Raw genomic sequence first — 17,289 nt, forward strand, 5'->3', positions numbered from 1 at the left:
AGGATAATTATCAAAGAGGTAATATACCTTTTAAATTTGCCAATAGTTAAATTACATGAAAACCCTACTTTTGTCATGAGTAGCATTAAATGCAAATTCTTGGTGCTGCAAAAGAAGTAGTACTCAAATATAAGTTTTCTCTTAGCAAGGCAACTTTACTTTCTGCAGAAAGGGTACACTCGCCAGCAGTCTGCCACAAGAGTACAAAGAATAAAGGAAAGGTAGACACATTTATTCCTTACAGACTATCCCTTACTGTTGTGCCCTGCCTCTATTGGCTGGAGCTAGGCCTCACAATTTAAACTATACTGATTGGTCAATAACTCAAAACTTTTCCTGAAAGGGTAAAGGCAAGAGAGAACAAAGGAAAAGAGGAAGTCACTTCTGAAAAACTTAAAGAAGCAATAACATTTCCAAATAAGGAAGGAGAATTAACTATGGGGTTGAGTCCTGCCTGGGCTTGTCCAGACATGTCAGGGCAAATATCTGGGCTACAGTATAAGAACTAGGAACACAAAATATACTTATTTCTTTATTATAATTAGCAGCTACTTAGGATTATTAACAAAAGGCTGTAGATTAAATCAACCTTTGAAGAAAATATTATTCAATTATTCATCCTTAATAAGCTAAGAAGAAAGCTTTGAATAGGAACTTCCATTCACTTCTATTTTTTACAAGTGGCATATAATAAAAGTTGCTTTTTAAAGTACCAAGTCAGCAAATCTGAAAGACTTAACAAATTAGTAACAAAAAGGAAAAAAATTTTACCATTTTCAGTACTGTCTCTGAGAAGCACATGATGTTTTGCTTCATATATCATCTCATTTAATTGTCATAGTAGCCCTGGAGCAATACATTTTTTTTTGTTTGTTTTCATGTTACACTTGAGAAAAATGATTCTACATGGTGAATAAATAAACATTTCCAAGTTTACATAACAATATATGACAGAGCCAGGCAGTAAACAGATTTGTCAGCCCTGGAGACTATGCTCCTAATTCTTATGCCATACTGCTTGGGTATTTAAATCATGACTGGAATATTGGAATTCTATTCAGGATTTTCTAACTTATGGTTCATGTTCTTTCTGTGCAAGAGTTACTACCTACATTTCTGGAAGATGTTTGGCAGCATTCTAATTTCCTTAGAAATTTGCATGTGATGGCAGCTAAAGAAATGTATCTTTTAAAATATACTTGGATTGTGAACAATTGGATGCAAAAAGTAAATTTTAAGAGGCTCACTTTCCTCTCCAAGGAAGTTAGAGAATTCCCCTAAGTTGTTGAATGTACTTTGCCAAAGTAGATTCATAGATGCTTGATGCAAATAGGGTGTATTGTAATATATATGCATATATACTATGTATATATAATATTATATATATGTCTCACCTGGTGGCCACATGTTTGGGTGTCATCCTCCTAGTTCAAGTGTGAAATAAATCATGGAACTGTGGATCGTCAGAGCAATTGTTAGGCGAGGTGGTCAAAGAAAGGAATGTTTTCCTAATAGCTGCTCTTCCATCAGACAAAACCCGAGCCCCTCCCCAGTCCAGTCCCGCTCCTGGCTGGCTCTCTCCCTTTGATGTTGAAACCTGGATCTTGTTTTTTCCTCTGGGTTGTTCTGAGGATTAAAAGAGATCATCTGTGTGAAGTGATTACTCCAGTGCCTGACACATGATAACTCAGGAGCTGTTAGCCATTTCCATAATTACTCATGCTTCTCAAATTGCTTTCCTACTGCCTCTTTTAATCCTGATTATAATTCAGTGAGGTAGGCATTCTCATCCCCATTTATCAAATAGGAAACTTGAGGCTCAGCAATGCTAGGGATAAACAATTAGGTTGGTACAAAAGTAATTGCAATTTTGAGGCATGAATTTTAAATCATTATAATAGGCCCAAACACATCTTTATTAATCAGAATAGGAATCATTATAATCAACACATTTTTTTTTTTTGGCCAACGAGAAGTAAGTTTGTTTATTCCTGTAGCATAAAAATCTGTGCTTTAGGATCCGACCAACTCTTGGAAAACATTTTCTGCATTCTACTGGTTGTAGGAGCATTTTCCCTGCAAAATTTATTGAAATGCTTGAAGAAGTAATCGGTTGGCAAGAGGTCCAGTGATATGGTGGACTTCGTAGTAGCCCAATTTGTTCAACTTTTGGAGTGTTGGTGTGACATACAGTCAGGTGGTGTGGAGAACTGGGCCCTTTCTGTTGACCAATGCCGGCTGCAGGTGTTGCAGTTTTGGGTGCATCTCATTGATGTGCTGAGCATACTTCTCAGATGTATGTTTTTATGGGAATTCAGAAAGCTGCAGTGAATCAGACTGACAGCAGACCACCAAGCAGTGACCATAACCTTTTATTGGTGCAAGTTTGACTTTGGGAAGTGCCTTGGAGCTTCTTCGCCCAACCACTGAGCTGGTCATTGCTAGATGTCACATAAAATCCACTTTTCGTTGCATGTCAGAATCAGATTAAAAAACAGTATGTTATTGTTGTGTACAATAAGAAAAGAGGACACTTCAAAACGACAATTTTTTTTTTTTATTTTTCTATCCGCTCATGAGGTACCCACTTACTGACCTTTTTTACTTTTCCCATTTGCTTCAAATGCTGAACAGCCATAGAATGGTCAACATTGACTTCTTCGGCAACTTTTCACGCATTTGTAAGAGGATCATCTTCGATGATTGCTCTCAATTGGCCATTGCCAACTTCTGATGGCTGGCCACTATGCTCCTCATCTTCCAGGCTGTCATCAGCTTTGCAGAACTTCTTGAACCACCACTGCACTGTATCTTGAGCAGTTCCTGAGCCAAATGCACTGTTGATATTGTGAATTTTCTCCACTACTTTACAATCCATTTTGAACTCAAATAAGAAAATTGCTAGAATTTGCTTTTTGTCTAACATTAATTCCATAGTTTAAAATCAGCAAAAAATAAACAGCAAGTGGTATCATTAGCAAAAAAAAAAACATAAAGTGAGAAATGCCCACTAAATGATATATAACATAAAGCACATTTATTTAAGAATATATTCCAATAGCAAACGGCAAATTCCAACAATGCGAAAACCACAATTACTTTTGCATTTACCTAATAACTCAGCACAGCCAATCCTAAAACTACAGTCCTTGAGGAGAGTCTCCCATTTTTCCAAGCACATCACAAATGTTCTCAAAGGGACATCAAGCCTTCTTTTCTGGCTAAGCTCACAGATATGTTATACTATAATATGCTTCTCTCCAGCCCTCCCCCTTTCACTATGACTTTGCTCTCTCTGCCGCCTGAATCCATATGAAAGTCTTGGTCCTCTGAACTGCTAAAAAATCCAAGTTGTGGCTTATCTTCATTGGGTTCTGAATGTACCTCTGCCATTTTATTATTCTTTATTTTTGCTTTTAGAGACAGAGTCTTGCTATGTTGCCCAGTCTGGAGTGCAGTGGCACAATCTTGGCTCACTGCAATCTCCACCTCCTGGGTTCAAGCAGTTCTCCTGCCTCAGCCTCCCGATAGCTGGGATTATAGGCACCCACCACCACGCCTGGATGATTTTTGTATTTTTAGTAGATATGGGGTTTTGCCATGTTGGCCGGGCTGGTCTTAAACCACCTTGTCCTCCCAAAGTGCTGGGATTACAGGTGAGAGCTACTGTGCTTGGCCTCCTTTTAGTATTCTTATTACTTCATATTTTTCATATTTTCCAGTAAGTCTGTCATCTCCTGATTTATTTTTGAAATTTCCTCAGGTCAGTGACTTATCTAACAGTTCTTTGATTCTCTCTCATACTTACTGATTCAATCATTCAGTCATTCAACAAATATACTTGCTTGTCTACTGTGAACCAAGGCTATATTTCTAGATAAAGCAGACAAATTCTCTGCTCATATCCTAGCATTTGGGGGAGAATGCTAAAAGTAAACAAGGTCACACATGAATGAATACATACATAAGTAAATTAGAAAAAATCAGAGGGTTATAAGGGCTATACAGAAAACTAAAATAAGATGCTGTGGTTGTGAATGAGTGGGCGGCTGCTGTAATCTGGTGAAGGACCCTCTGAGGTATTGACATGTGATCTGCAAGAAGAAACTTGTGTCATACTCATGTTAATAAACTGAATAATCAATAATCACAAAGTAATGGATTAACCCGGGAGGAATTGACATTCTTCCAGAAGGAAGAATACACGAAGAGTTTTCCTTCTGGCTCTTGTTAGAGGCAAGAAATTTCGGGAAAGTTTTCAAACATTAACCATTTGTTCATTCAAATCAACGTTCTGGAACCAAGGTGATATTTATAACAGAATAAAGGTGAAAAGCTATGTCTTTATGTAATTTATTATTTTAAAGATATTGTCAAAAGGACACAGAAGGAAGGAGTATATTTGACTTCAAGCAAATGAAAGAAATAGCTTCAATGGTGAGTCTATTTATCTCACTCAGTGAGAAGTCTAGAATTAAGCTGGTGACAGGAGCAGTAGCTCTGCAGTGTTGTCAAGGATTTCGTTTCTTTCTAATTTTTTCTTCACCATCCTAAGCATGCAAATGTTATCCTCATGGCTGCACCAAAACCAAATATTGTACTTGCCTATCAAGCAGGAAGAAGTAAAAATAAAAAGCAAAAGAAGCTTTGCCTTTTTATTTAGAAGGGATGTCCTCTTTATAGGCAAACATTGGCATCACACTGGTTAGAGAAATGAGTTTTCAGTTGGACACCTTGCTGTCCCAATCAAAATCTAGGTTTTATTTATAAAGAATAGGGGAAATAGATACTGGATAGGTAATAACAGTGTAAGACACAACAGTATTCAAACTTTGCCCCCATGTAGTTTATAGCCACAATCTGGGGATCTGATTGTAACTTTAATCATTTTTTGGGAGCTCTCAGAGTACTCACGTGTGTATTGCTCAAATATTTGGTGCATACTAAACACGGCCTAGGCACTGGGGCTACAAAGATTAATGCGATGCTGCAAGATGGGTACGCATTTTAATTAACATGGTAGTTAAATTTGTCATAAGTTTTATTCAATTGAATTATATACCGAATTATAGTCTATTATTAGCAACTGCTGGTTGGTGCCTAGCTTCCTATAAGAACATAACTTTGAATAATAAGTGAATACATTCAAATCAGTATAATGAACAAATATACAACAAGAGAGATAAAAATATTGACTATTATGTTTTCAACTTGATTTTGGGGCATTGTGAAATGCAGACTTTCTTTCTAAAATCTGATAGTCTTTACCAGTTAGTTCTTGAAACGTCACTACTTTCCTGTACATGCCATTGAACATAAAGGCCTTTTCCTATTTGACATTTGGATGGATGGTCTCCAATGCCTCATTTGTTTCTCCTTCTTAGTGATATATTAGGCTGAGTCACTATTCAAAGACCACTTTCTGATTCAAACTATTTTGGCTGAAACTCATTCATAATATGTATCTCCAAATGAGACTGTCATATTTCTATAGTACCTTTATGAAGCTGTAATTCATGCACTCAATTTGGGAATGGAAGTGTCCTTTGAGAAATATAGAAATAATAGAGGTTTTTGTTGGCTGGTGATTTGCTTCATGATGGAAAATTGATGTTCACAATGGCCCTTAAGTGAAACATTGCATTACCACAAGGGTACATCTTAAACCTCCTGTAATCCAAAGGCTTAAATCGCCTTCTCAGAGAATAGTTACATCATTTCCTTGAAACTTTTCTACATAAATTTAGACTTGGCTTCTAATAGTCATAAATTTTAGAAAAACAGTTGATCAGATCACATCTCCTCATTCTCTAGGGTAATAATAAGAAGAGCCTAATTATTGATTACCTTTCTATAGTTACTGCTTTTATTCTGTTGGATGATATATTTCATTTTGAAGCTGGAAATATATAATCTTCTAGCATTTAAATAGTTCCTTACGTGCAATAAGAACAAAGTTGTATGACTGTATATTGTATAAAGTGCTTGGAAACTCATAAAATCATCAAATGGGTTATTTTTGACGTGTGCCATTTTGCTTCCTGGTAGAAATCAAAAGTAAGTCACTTCTCCTTGCATTTTACCTCTGGAAATTAAACCTTAAGGTTGGAACCTCTGGGTTTTATAAAGAGATTGGGGACAGTGATTTAGCCACATCCAGCATCACTTTTAAACCTAGGGTAAATTCTTCTTCAATAACCATCAGTAGAACTAAATTATTTTGTGTCTTTCCTGAGATGATTATTTCAGAAGGCTGTGGACTTGTATAATTGTCCTTGTTCATAAAAGTCTTGCCTGGGTGTGTTCTACTTAGAGTGTCTAAGCTCCCCTGACCTCAAGTTCTCAGATATGGCCCTGGGGCTTTCAGCTTTTATCAGAATTTATTTTTTGATCTGTGGCATTGTTTTCAGAAATTATTCTAGATTAAACATGATTTATTAATACAAGCATTAGAGATTTGATTACGATTAATAGGCCTGATATTCCTACTGTGCCACACACCAATAGGTCTTACCTCCAGAGTAACTTCTAAGACAATGGGAAACTCAACAAAGAGAAATTAAAGAAAGCTAAACCCCGCTATCCCTGGCTTTCTGCAATAAAGCATGCTAGTTGCCTATTTAATGATCCTTTGTCCTTACCGAACAGACTGCTAGATGGTTTCATACTGCTTGCCTGTTGGTTCTGATTCAAATGGCCTTTCTGTTGATCTCTCCTATTCATTCCTCTATTCTGGAATATTCTTTTTACTCCTCAGATCCAGTTGAATTCTTTCTTTCCTTTGATCCCATAAAAACTTGTTCATATTGTTCTTCCAATACCTTGGTATCAATTATGTTGTTGGCTTGTATGGCTTGTATGTCCCATTTGACTGACCCTTAATAGCAGAAATGCAACCTACAATTTATTCCTGCAGTATCCATGTAATTGTGCTGAATCCACATTGGGCTTCTTTTTCTTCTCAATTATGTGGATATCTTTTCAATGAGACTGAACTGTAAGAAAGAAAAATTGGGGACATTTCCTTATAATTTTTTTGTTTAATGGAAAAGATTAATAAAATATTGTGTTTAAAAAAGATCCATTTTAAAATCTAACGTTAACATACAGACAATCTTCTCTCTCCATTAGCAAGAATTGGAAACATAAAAGTTATTTTATTCAGGAGTTCAAATAACCTCAGAGGTACCAGTGTGCATGGTATTTAGACATCTAAAATAGTGACTTCATGATATGTTCATTTGCTATTTGTATTTGCAGTATCTCAGGAAAACTTAAACAAAAGAATAAAGTCCCTGCCCTGGAAGAAACTTCAAGGAATGGTTAGTCAAATAACAGAAATTTTTTGTAGGTTCTCATGAACCAGACATAGAGATTCCATAAAAGGGCAAGGAACCATAACTACACAATGGATTTTAGAAGATCATAAGGCAGACAAGGTAAATGTCTATAAAGACAGGAGGTGGGCAGCTCACCTCTTTCTTCAAGAAAGCCCTTACTGTCTAGTTGTAAGGAGTGCAGTTTGCAGATATCCTCCAGCCTTTGGCTTTTTTAGTTTGCTCTTGCTCCATTTTTGAATCAGGGTATCACTCTTCTCATGGTGGTCCTGCGCCAGAGACTGAACAAAGTGGTGGTATAATGGCCTAGTAATTTCCACCCATCATGGGACTTCTGTAATGAATAATCTTTGCTCTGGAACTCCCTACTGGGCTAAGAGAGACTTTGTCAGCTCCACATGGTGGTCTTTTCCTCCCCTTGCTCAAGCCAGCTTCTACCTCATTTCTCTCACAGATTTGACTCCCAAATGCATGTGTGCACTCCTAAGTAGGTCTCAGTGTCTGCCACATGAAAAAATTAACCTGCCCTCCTAACTCAATTTCAGTTTTTATCTTCTGGAGAAATCATGCTGCAGCATAGTGCAATAATACAACAGGACAAAAGACCAACCTCCTCTTAGAGGCAGCTGGAAGCCAATGTTTACTTGATGTGGACGGCACAAAGGTCTGGTCTAGCCTACTTGCTTTAATTAACATAACTCTGAAGTGTGATTCCAGCCCCAGAACTCTCTTCCTTAACTGAATTATCTGCTGTAACTACATCAGATAGGGCTTTTCCCATCTCTCACCTGTAGTTCTGGAGAACACTCCACAATAAACTCCTACATGCAATCTTAGGACTCAGACGTGTTTCCTGGGGAATAGCAGTATTAGGAAAACTCTTCTCAAATGTTAACCAATTACCCAAGAGTGTAGATTTATATTAAGTGGTAGATAAACACATATATCTCTCTGTCTATATTGAATTATTTTAAATTACAAAAATACACCATTACCCCTCTCTGTGACCCTCTTCCTGTCTGTGTACCCTTCTTTTATATACAGACTCTATGCTGTGCAGTAGCCACAGGGAACTCCCAAGGCACATGCCACTGCTTCTAGTTCATGCATTGGTTCATGCAGTTTTCTTTGTTTTTGAATGCATGTCTTAGTTCATCCAAGCTGCTATAACAAAATACCATAACCTGGATAGTTTATAAACAACACAAATTTATATCTACAGTTCTGGAGGTTGGGAAGTTCAAGATCAAGGTGCCGGCAAATTTGGCGTCTGGTGAGGGCCTATTTCTTCATAGATGGCACGTTTTTGCTGTGTCCTCACATATGGAAGGGACAATGGATTTCTCAGGGGTCTTTTTATGAAGGCACTAATCCCATTCATTAGGGATCTGCCTTCATGACAGATCCCTAAGGTCCCACTTTCTAATACTATCACCTTTGGAGCTAAGATTTCAACAGAAGCACTCAGAGCATAGCAATGCAACTTTCTGTTTACCTAGAGAACTCTTCCTCTTTCTGCAAGGCACAGGTCAACCAACTTCACTGAAAGCTTTCTTTGATGCTTTCAAGATGATTTGATTATTTCTCTTTTTTGCCACACTGTACCTAATACATGCTTCTGGATTTTTAACGATCACTCAAAAATAGGAAAGTAAGAGGAGAATAAAATATTGCAAGGGAGGCAAGGATCAGTTGAAGGCAGGAGTTCGAGACCATCCTGGTCAACATGGCAAAACTCTGTCTCTACTAAAAATACAAAAATTAGCTGGGTGTGGTGGTACATGACTGTAATTCCAGCTACTCAGGAGGTGGAGGCAGGAGAATCGCTTGAACCTGGGAGATGGAGGTTGCAGTGAACTGAGATTGCACCACTGCACTTCAGCCTGGATAACAGATTGAGACTCTTCTTCAATAATAATAATTAAAAGGGGGGATATCATAGATGTTTTTAAAGCGTCTTCAATTTCAGAAGACATCTAGGCACATATGTTCAGAAAGCAGTTGAAAATGGGAATCTCAATATACATATTTGAGTATCGTTGCTTGTTAGCACTTAAAGAAAATTATAGAAAGCATAATTGGAGTTCGATCCATAGTGAAATATATGCTGGAAGCAGCAGCACTATGAATAGACTCTGGCACAGTCGAATGATGAAGATAAACTGTAAGTTGAAAATATCTACTCCTGTTTTTTGAATCTAGATGAATTGCCTTAGAAACGGGAATCATGACTGACTTGACTAGGCCGCTCTCCTTTGGGATTACTTTTAATAATTTAAACAAATTTCCAGATGAGTTTCTCTGAGAAAGGGATAGTTGAGGTTAAGACATTCTAGAGTCATACATCATTTTAGGCTAGGAATAAAGATTCAAATTTATAATTTTGAATCAGTCAAGAAAGTAATAATGTGGAGGCATGTGCTAATCCCTTATCTCTCTCTCTCACTTCTGGAGGTGGAGAAATCCAAGATCAAGGTGCTGACAAGTCTGGGGACTGGTGAGGGCCCACTTCGTCACAGATGTCACCTTCTTGCTATGTCCTCACAAGGTGGAAGAAACAAGGGGTCTCTCAGAGGCCCTTGTAAATAGGTATTATTAAATGTATATATGTATACAATTAAATGTATATATGTATAAATACATATATATGTATATTCTCATTCTATGTCCTACAAAACCATGAGGAAATGTAACCAGCTTATTGAATGAGGGCATCATGGTACAAACAAGCAGAAAGCAATTTCATTCTATCTCCTGTCACTTCAAATTTGCTCTCTCCCTTTCTCTTTTAATGGCTTGTGGAAGTGTAACAGATATAAAATAAACGGCACATATTTCAAGTGTTCAATTTGATGTTTTGGCATATGTCACACAACTGTGAAACTGCAGCTATGATGAAAATAGTTAGTGTTTGTATCACCTCTAAAAGCATCCTTGTGATTCTTTGCCATCCCTTTTCCCACCCTTTCTTGTCCTCCATCATGCAACTACAAACTGCTTTCTGTCACAATAGATTAGTTTGCATTTTCTAGAATATTATATAAATAAAATAAAATCATATGCCTTCTTTTTTACCTGGGTCACTTTATTCAAAATAATTTTATATTTATTCAGGTAACTGGATGTATCAATAGTTCCTTCTTTAATATTGTTGAAAAACATTCTATTGCATAAATATGCCACAATTTTTTAATCTACTCACCTGTTGAGGGATATTTGGGTTGCTTCTAGATTTCAGCTGTTAAAAATAAAGCTGCTATGAACATTCATATACACATATTGGTTTGAACATATGCTTTTATCTCTCTTGCATAAATGCCCAGCAGAATAGCTGAGTCATAGGAAAGATATATGTTTAACTTTCTAAGAAATTAATAAACTATTTTCTGAAATGGCTGTACCATATTTCATTCCAAATAGCACTATATGAAAGTTTTATTTGCTCCACATCTTTGCCAACACTTTGATTAATCTTAATTTTAAGCATTTTGATGAAAAAATGGTGGTATCTACTTGTGGTATTAATTTTATTTCCTTAATAACTAATAACATTGAGTATCTTTTTATTCATTTATTTTCCTTTGATGTACTTTTCTCTAGTGAAGTAACTGTTCTAATTTCTTACCCATTTTTTAGCTTGAGTTCTCTGTGTTCATTTTGTTGTGTTTTGAGATATTTTTGTGTATTTTGGTTATAATTCCTTTTCCAATATGTGATTTTCAAATATTTATTCCAGTCTTTGACTTTTTTGTTTATTCTCTTATCAGTGTCTTTCAAGGAGCAGAAATGTCGATTAAGCACAATTATTTTTTTCATTTTTCTAATTTTATGGATTATTCTCTTCAAGTTGTATCTAAGAAATTTTTCTTAAACCTGGGTTATGAATAATTTCTCCTACAAGACTTACATTTTAGTTTTGTATTTATTCTATGATCCATTTTTTGAGTAAATTTTTAAGGGTATACTATATGAGTCAGGTTTCATTTTTCTGGCATGTAAATATCAAATAATTTTAGCACCATTTGTTGAAAAGCCATTATTTTCCCCACTGAATTCCCTTGCTACCTTAGCTGAAAATATCTTGACCATATAAGTGAAACTCTATTTTTGAACTTTGTTTTCTCTTTTATTTATTAATGTGCTTTTATGTCATTATCACTCTTTCTTGATTAATTATTACAGCCTCATAATATGTCTTAAAACTTATGTGTTGCATGTCTTCAGACTTTCTTCTTTTTAAAGCCATCTTGACTATTCTAGGTGCTGTTATTTTTATTTGGATTTAAGTAAATCAAAAAGTCAGTTTGAAGAGAACCGACATCTCAATAATTTTTAGCTCTTCCAATCCATTAACACAATATCACTCTATTTATTTAGGCCTTTATTTTCTCTCAGCAATTTTTGCAGTTTTGAGTGTAAATGTTTTAAAATGTTATCAAAAATGTTTCTAAATATTTGATACAATTGGTGCTGCTATAAATGATAATGTTTCTTAAATTGTTTTATTTTGGAATTTTTTGTGGTTACATAGTAGGTGTACATATCTATGGGGTACGTGAGGTGTTTTGATACAGGCATGTGATGTGAAGTAAACACAGCATGAAGAATGCGGTATCCATCCCTTCAAGCGTTTATCCCTTGAGTTAAAAACAATCCAATTACATTTTTAAAGTTATTTAAAAATATACAATTGTTATTATTGACTGTAATTACTAGATTGTGCTTTTAAATAGTTTGTCTTATTCATTTTTTTCTATATATTTTGTACCCATTAACCATCCCCACCTCTTACCCTCACCCTACTCCCCTTCCCAGCCTCTGGAAACCATCTTTCAACTCTGTATGTTTATGAGTTCAATTAATTTGATTTTTTAGATTCTACAAATTTGAAAAAGAACTATTCAAATCTTTTGCCCATTTTTTGATTGGATTACTATAATTTTTTCCCGAGTTCCTTATATATTTTGAAGTAGTCACTTGTCAGAGGGGTAGTTTGCAAATATTTACTTCCATTCTGTGGGTTGTCGATTGTATTGTTTGCTGTCCAGAAGCTTTTTAACTTGATGTGATCCCTTTGTGCATGTTTGCTTTGGTTACCTGTACTTGTGGGGTATTGTTAAAGAAATATTTTTTTTTCTTTGAATTTATATCTTATACTTTAAATTCTGGGGTACATGTGCAGATCCTGCAGTTTTGTTACATAGGTATACACGTGCCATGGTAGTGGTTTGCTGCATCCATCGTCCCATCATCTACATTAGGTAATTCTCCTAATGCTTTCCCTCCCCAATGCCTCCACCCCCTGCTATTCCTCCCCTAGCTCCCCACCCCCAGGCCTCAGTGTGTGATGTTCCACTCCCTGTGCTCATATGTTCTCATTGTTCAATACCCACTTACGAGTGAGAACATGCGGTGTTTGGTTTTCTGTTCTTGTGTCAGTTTGCCAAGAATGATGGTTTCCAGTTTCATCTACGTCCCTGCCAAGGACACCAATTCATCTTTTTTTATGGCTGCATAGTATTCCATGGTGTATATGTGCCACATTTTCTTTATCCAGCCTATTATTGATGGGCATTTGGGTTGGTTCCAAGTCTTTGCTATTGTGAACAGTGCCACAGTAAACATACGTGTGCATGTTTCTTTATAAGAAAATGATTTATAATCTTTTGGATATATACCCAGTAATGGGATTGCTGGGTCAAATGTTATTTCTATTTCTAGATCCTTGAGGAATCGCCACACTGTCTTCCACAATGGTTGAATTAATTTATACTCCCACCAACAGTGTAAAACCATTCCTATTTCTCCACCATCTCTCCAGCATCTGTTGTCTCCTGATTTTTTAATGATCACCGTTCTAGCTGACATGAAGCGGTATCTCATTGTGGTATCCCTATCCTATTTGATTTGCATGTCTCTAATGACCAGTGATAATGAGCATTTTTTTCATATGTTTGTTGGCTGCATAAACGACTTCTTTCTAAAAGTGTCTGTTCACATCCTTTGCCCACCTTTTGATGGGGTTGGTTGTTTTTTCTTGTAAACTTGTTTAAGTTCTCCATAGAGTCTGGATATTAGCCCTTTGTCAGATGGGTAGATTGCAAAAATTTTTTTCCCATTCTTATGGTTACTGGTTCACTCTATTGATAGTTTCTTTTGCTGTGCAGAAGCTCTGGAGTTTAGTTAGATTCCATCTGTCTATTTTGGCTTTTGTTGCCATTGCTTTTGGTGTTTTAGTCATGAAATCCTTGCCTGTGCATATGTCCTGAATGGTTTTGCCTAGGTTTTCTTCTAGAGGTTTTATGGTGTTAGGCCTCATGCTTAAATCTTTAATTCATCTAGAGTTAATTTTTGTATAAGGTGTAAGGAAGGGATCCAGTCTCAGCTTCCTGCATATGGCTAGCCAGTTTTCCCAACACCACTTATGAAATAGGGAATCCTTTCCCCATTGCTTGTTTTTGTTAGGTTTGTCAAAGATCAGATGGTTGCAGTTTGTGGCACTCCTTCTGAGGGCTCTGTTTTGTTCCATTGGTCTATATCTTTGTTTTGGTACCAGTACCATGCTGTTTGATTATAGTAGTCTTGTAACATAGTTTGAAGTCAGGTAGTGTGATGCCTCCAGCTTTGTTATGTTTGCTTAGGATTGTCCTGGCTATGCGGGCTCTTTTTTTGGTTCCTTTTGAAGTTTCAGGTGGTTTTTTCCAATTCTGTGATGAAAGTCATTGGTAGCTTGATGGGGATAGCAACGAATCTATAAATTGCTTTGGGAAGTATGGCCATTTTCACACTATTGATTCTTCCTAACCATGAGCATGGAATGTTTTTCCATCTGTTTCTGTCCTCTCTTATTTCCTTGAGCAGCGGTTTGTAGTTCTCCTTGAAGAGGTCCTTCATATCCCTTGTTAGTTGTATTCCTAGGTATTTTATTCTCTTTGTTGCAATTGTGAATGGGAGTTCAGTCATGATTTGGCTCTCTGTTTGTTTATTATTGGTGTTAGAGTTGCTTGTGATTTTGTATCCTGAGCCTTTGCTGAAGTTGCTTAGCTGTGTAAGGAGATTTTGGGCTGAGATGATGGGGTTTTCTAAACATACAATCATGTCATCTGCAAACAGGGACAATTTGATGTCTTCTCTTCCTATTCGAATACTTTTATTTCTTTCTGTTGTCTGGTGGCCCTAGCCAGAACTTCCAATACTATGTTGAATAAGAGTGGTGAGAGAGGGCATCCTTGTCTTGTGCCAGTTTTCAAAGGAAATGCTTCCAGCTTTTGCCCATTCAGGATATTGGCTGTGGGTTTGTCATAAATGGCTCTTAATATTTTGTGACAGGATCCATCCATACCTGGTTTATTGAGAGGTTTTAGCATAAAGGTCTGTTGAATTTTTTCAAAGGCCTTCTCTGCATCAATTGATATAATCATGTGGTTTTTGTCTTTGGTTCTGTTTTTGTGGTGGATTACATTTGTAGATTTGTGGATGTTGAACCAGTCTTGCATCCCTGGGATGAAGCCTAGTTGATCGTGATGGATAAGCTTTTTGATGTGCTGTTGGATTTTGTTTGCCAGTATTTTATTGAAGATTTTTGCATTAATGTTCATCAAGGATATTGGCCTAAAATTTTCTTTATTGATGTTGGTCTCATAAAATGAGTGAGGGAATATTCCCTCCTTTTGTATTATTTGGAATAGTTTCAGAAAGAATGACACCAGCTTCACTTTGTACCTCTGGTAGAAGTTGGCTGTGAACCCATCTGATCCTGGACTTTTTTGGTTTGGTAGGCTATTAATTGCTGCTTCAACTTCAGACCTTGTTATTGGTCTATTCAGGGATTCAACTTCTTCCTGGTTTACTCTTGGGAGGGTGTAAGTGTCCAGGAATTTATTCATTTCTTCTAAATTTACTGGTTTATTTGTACAGAGGTGTTTGTAGTAATCTCTGATGGTAGTTTGTATTTCTGTAGAATTGGTGGTGATATCTCCTTTATCATTTTTTATTGCATTTATTTGAATCTTCTCTCTTTTCTTTTTTATTAGTCTGGCTAGCAGTCTATCTATTTTGTTGATCTTTTCAAAAAACTAGCTCCTGGATTTATTTAGTTTTTGAAGAGTTTTTTGTGTCTCTATCGCCTTTATTTCTGCTTTGATCTTAGTTATTCCTTGCCTTCTGCTAGAATGAAGACACAACACACCAGAATCTCTGGGACACATTTAAAGCAGTGTCTAGAGGGAAATTTATAGCACTAAATGTCCACCAGAGAAGTGAGGAAAGATATAAAATTACACCCTAATATCACAATTAAAAGAACTAGAGGAGCAAGATGTTCAAGAAATCTTTGCCCAGACCAATGGCTGGAGACTTTCACCAATGTTTTCTTGTAGTAGTTTTGTAGTTTGATGTCTTAGATTTGAGTCTTTAATTCATTTGAATTTTATTTTTTTGTATATGGTGATAGGGGCCTAATTTCATTCTTTTACATATGAATATCCAGCATCATTACATATGAATATCCAGTTTTCCCAGCACCATTTATTAAAGAGACTCTTTTCCCCAGTTTATGTTCTTGGTATCTTGGTCAAAAATGAGTTCAATGTAGATGTGTAGATTTGTTTGTAGGTTCTCTATTCTGTTCCATTGGTTCATGTCTGTTTTTATGCCAGTACTATGCTGTTTTGATTACTATAACTCTGTAGAATAATTTGAAGTCAGTTAATGTGATTCCTCCAGTTTTCTTTCTTTCTTTCTTTCTTTCTTTCTTTCTTTCTTTCTTTCTTTCTTTCTTTCTTTCTTTCTTTCTTTCTTTTTTTTTTTTTTTACTTAGGATAGCTTTGGCTCGTCTGGGTCTTTTGTGGTTCCATACATTAAATGATTTATTTTTCTACTTTTGATTTGTCTTTTTCTGATTTTGATATGAGGGTAATATTTTCCTAGTGAAATGCATTTGGAAGTATTTCCTCTTCCTCTATTTTTCATGATAGTTGAAATAGGATTGATATTAGTTCTTTAAATGTTTGCTAGAATTCAGTGGTGAAGTCATTAGGTCCTAGGCTTTTCTTTACTAGAGGACTTTTTATTATGGCTTTGAACTCATTGCTTGTTTTTGGTCTGTTCAGGTTTTGGATTTATTCCTTGATAGTAACTAGGAACTTATCCATTTCTCTTAGATTTTTCAATTTATTGGCATATGGTTGCTCATGGCAGCAACGATAATGTTTTAAAATTTCATTTTCCAATTATTCATTACTAGTTTATAGAAACACAATAGATTTTCTATGTTTGATTTCTTACTCTGCCATCTTGCCAAATTCACATATTGGATCTAATAACATTTTAATAGACTCTATATAATGCTCTATATAGACAGTTCTGTCATCTTTAAATAGACTGTTTCATTTGTTCTTTTTCCATTCTGGAGGCCTTTTATTAATTTTTCCTCACCTTATTTTACTGACTAGAACCTCTAGTGTAATGTTGAATATATGTGCTCACAGCAGACATCCTTGCCTTGTTTTCAATATTAGGAGAAAGCATCTAGTCTTTTACTATTAATTGTGATGTTAGCTGCAGGTTTTCTTGTAGTTATGATTATCAGGTTGAGAGAGTTCCCTTCTATTTCTAGTGTGCTCACAGTTTTCATTGAAAATAGATGTCAGATTTTATTAAATGCTTTTTATATCCATTGAGATGATTGGGTATTTCTTTTGTAGTCTTAATATGGTGAGTTTCATTGCTTTTCCTGTGCTAAACTTACCTTAAACAACTGCATGTAAGTCTATTCTGAAGGATGAACACCTGCTATTTCATTAATTTGTATGCCATTTACTTCACACCTCCTGAGAATTATGCTTTATGCTAGGTGCTGCCAATCCACAACTGAACAAAGTCTCTGCCATCAAGAAACCTATATTGCAGTTGAGTATCTAGGGTACATAGTCAATAAGCAAATAATCTGGCA

Source organism: Cebus imitator, unplaced genomic scaffold, assembly GCF_001604975.1.
Source record: "Cebus imitator isolate Cc_AM_T3 unplaced genomic scaffold, Cebus_imitator-1.0 Scaffold47, whole genome shotgun sequence".
Taxonomy (NCBI): Eukaryota; Metazoa; Chordata; class Mammalia; order Primates; family Cebidae; genus Cebus; species Cebus imitator.